The 3819-nt window shown below is 37.3% G+C and overlaps 1 non-coding gene across 1 annotated transcript; it reads left to right on the forward strand.

Annotated features, from left to right (window-relative positions):
- The first annotated feature begins 484 nt into the window (after positions 1-484).
- TRNAQ-CUG (transfer RNA glutamine (anticodon CUG)) lies at positions 485-557 on the forward strand. The gene has a single exon. It is a non-coding gene; the product is annotated as a tRNA-Gln (tRNA).
- Positions 558-3819: the final 3262 nt, after the last annotated feature.

Below are 3819 nucleotides of genomic sequence, written 5' to 3' on the forward strand. Positions count from 1 at the left end.
AGTCAGTCAGAGAAAGACAAATGTCATATGACTTCACTCACATGAGGACTTTAAGAGACAAAACAGATGAACATAAGGGAAGGGAAACAAAATTAATATAAAAGCAGGGAGGGGGACAAAACAGAAGAGACTCATAAATATGGAGAACTGAGGGTTATGGGAGGGGTTGTGGCGGGGAGGGATGGGCTAAATGGGTAAGGGACATTAAGGAATCTACTCCTGAAATCATTGTTGCCACTATATGCTAACTAATTTGGATGTAAATTTTAAAAAATGAAATTAAAACAAATAATAATAATTGAGATTTGTTCGAAGAATTCAAGGGTAAATGGTTCAACACATGAAAATCTTTCAATGTAATAAACCACATTCATGTAAGAAGGCAAGAAAAAATACAAACCTACATAATCATCTCATTGTATGCAAAATGTTTGAAAAATCCAGAACTCTTTATTGATAAAAAAAAATTCAGCATACGAGGGGCGCCTGGCTGGCTCAGTCAGTAGAGCATGTGATTCTGGATCTCAGGGTTGTGAGTTCAAGCCCCACGCTGGGTATAGAGATTACTTAACAAATCAAGGAAAATATTTTTAAAAATTCAGTATACTAAAAAGAAAAGTGAACTTCCTCAACCCCTTAATGATCATTTATGAAAAACCCACAGCTAATATCACAGTCAACGGTGAAAGAATAAAAGCTCTCCCCCCATAGGCAAAGAAAAAGACACAAATGCACACTTTTACCACTGCTATCAATGTGTTCTGGAAGTTTTACCCAAAGCCATTAAGCATGAAAAAGGAATAAAAAGTATACATATTGGAGAAGTAAAAGAAAACTACCTCTGCATGTAGATGGCATAATCCTATCTACAGAAAATTCCATAAAATACCCCCAACACACACACACAACCTTCTAGTGTTACAAATGATGTCAGGAAACACAGCATCAATACATGAAAAATCAGCTGTGTTACTACTACACATTAAATGGACAATGTGAAAAAGAAATGTTAAAAATTATTCCCTGTATAACATAACATCCAAAGAATCAGATACTTAGGAACAAATTTAACCAAGGAGATGAAAGATCAACAGACTGAAAACTATAAAACGTTGCTGAGAGAAATTAAACACCTAAATAAATGGAGAAGATGTTCCATATTTATGGATGGGAACACTTCATAGTTTTGAAAATGGTAACATTCACCAAAGTGGTCTGGAGATTCTACAGACAAACTATCAAAATTCCAAGACTTGTTGAGAAATAGAAAACATGATCCAATACATATGGAACCACAAAGGGCCCTAAAGAGTCCAGACAATTTTGAAAAAGAAGAAATCTACAGAACAGAAAAACAGAGACAGAATGCACACAGGCAGTTTCAGGGACTGGGGACAGAGGAAAATGTGGAGAAACTGATTAAGGGTAACGGACACTAATTTGGAGTGATGGGAATGTACAACCAGACAGAGATGGTGGTTGAACACCTGGTAAATGCACTAAATGCCACTGAATTATTCAGTTGAAAATGGTTAATTTTGTTACGTAAATTCCACTTTAATTAAAAGTTCATCTTTAGGGACGCTTGGGTGGCTCAGTTGGTTAAGTATCCAACTCTTTATATCGGCTCAGGTCATGATCTCACGGTTCGTGAGATCAAGCCCCATGTTGGGCTCTGTGCTGACAATGTGGAGTCTGCTTGGGATTCTCTCTCTCCCACTCTCTCTCTCTCTGCCCACCGCCCAGTATTTTTTAAAAAGTTAATTTTTAAATAACAATGTAAGTAATTTCACAACAGCTTTAAAAATATATATCTTCCAATTTTAATACCTTAAAATTTTGAAGCTAAGTCTGTTTATATTATATAAAAATAATAGTTTCTCTTAGGCTGGCTTCCTCTAATACCCTGAAATTCTCACTGGATCCCTCATCATAATTCCATGCATGAAACAGACATGAGGTGAGGGTAATACATTTTACTATGTATTAGTAAACATATAATTATCAAGAATAAATAAAAATTAATGTGCACTTGCCCACAATTAATAATCCTGACTTCATAAAGATTATTAGGGAACTATAGATAACCTTAAGGGTCATATGACCAAAAGAACAAGGAATAACTTTTTTTTTTTTAATTTCTTTTGAGAGAGAGACAGAGAGACAGAGAGAGCGAGAGACAGAGGAAGGAAGGGGCAGAGAAAGAGAACCCCACGCAGGCTCTGCACCACAAGCATGGAGCCCGATGCAGGGCTCAAACCCACAAACTGTGAGATAATAACCTGACCCAAAGTCCGATCTTAACCAACTGAGCCACCCAGGGGCCCCAGCAAGGAATAACTTCTAATGAAGGCAGTTTTATCAGTTAAAAGAAGAAACAATATTTGCCAGTTCCAGAAGGTCCATGCAGGAGGTGGCTGTGCAGCGGTGACCAACAAATAAAAACCAATAACAGCCTGAGAACAACAGAACACCAGGATATGGGTCAAGAAGGACAATGTGCACTTCAAACAGAGTTGAGGTTAATAGAATATGGGGAAGAAAACAGCCATCATGGGTTAATGAATAATAGGATTTCCAGAACCTTAGAAATTTTGTGGATACTGTCTCATGAATAACAGTGACGAAGAAGTACATGAAATGTAAGAAATTGGCTATGTTTCTATAAAATGAACTTAGATATTTAAGTACTAGTTCAATGTACCAAGAGTTACATGGTGAATCTAGACCGGGAGATGATTAATTAAAATAAAGCACCTAAACCAAAATATAAAACATCTATAAAATTCATATAAAATTCAACAAGTTATATTTAGAAAATTTTAAATATACCATAGAAAAAACAAGGTATTTTATATAACAAATTATGAATAAATTACTTTGTTTTTCTGGGATGAACACAGTCACTTCATAACAAAAGCATATTCTCAAGATATCCAATATTCTTGATTTTAAAAATCCAAATTCAGGGCACCGGGGTGGCTCAGTCAGTTAAGCGACCGACTTCAGCTCAGGTCATGAACTCATGGCTTGTGGGTTCGAGCCTTGCATCATGCTCCGTGCACAGCTTGGAGCCTGGAGCCTGCTTCATATTCTGTCTCCATTTCTCTCTCTCTGCCCTTCCCCTGCTTGTGCACTATCTCTCTCTCTCTCAAATATAAAACAAACATTAAAAAAAAATTTTTTTTATTCTAAATTCATTCAGATGGGCCAGGTATTTGTTAATGAGCAGGTATGAATTCAAGCAAAACATGTGCAGGAAGGATAAATATGATATATCTTCCCAAAATTCTAGACATTACATAGGTTTTAGAAAAACACTTGCTCCACCATAACCCTGAACACTCAGGAAGGAAATCTGTAATACCTGGAAATGTGCATCAAAGTACCAGCATCTTCAACAAAAGAAATGGAGTAGAGCTCAATAATGTAATAAGCATCACGAACTCATAAATTCCCTCGATGCGATAATTTAAAATCTTATTTGCTGGGGAAGGAACAAGGACGTACACATGGAACGAACACTGTTGTGTGAATAATAGTTCAGTTAACAGTCTCATAGATGGGGTAATGAAGGCGGACAATGATCCCTCTAGAATAACTTCCTGTATTTCTTCATGCCAAATCAAAGGGGGATGACCCTTAGTGTACTCGATCCCTATTACCACTGTGCCCTTGAGAAGCACTTTTGTGACACTCCAAAAACCAGAAGTCCTGGAGCCCTAAGCCAGGCTCTCATGCTACACTCGATGCCAGCATCCGGGAACATGCTGACCACTCTACTCAGGTGCTTTGGGGCACAACTCCACGTAGCAGAAT

The sequence above is a fragment of the Panthera pardus genome, unplaced genomic scaffold (genome assembly GCF_024362965.1).
Source record: "Panthera pardus isolate Hobbes unplaced genomic scaffold, ASM2436296v1 HiC_scaffold_18, whole genome shotgun sequence".
Lineage (NCBI taxonomy): Eukaryota > Metazoa > Chordata > Mammalia > Carnivora > Felidae > Panthera > Panthera pardus.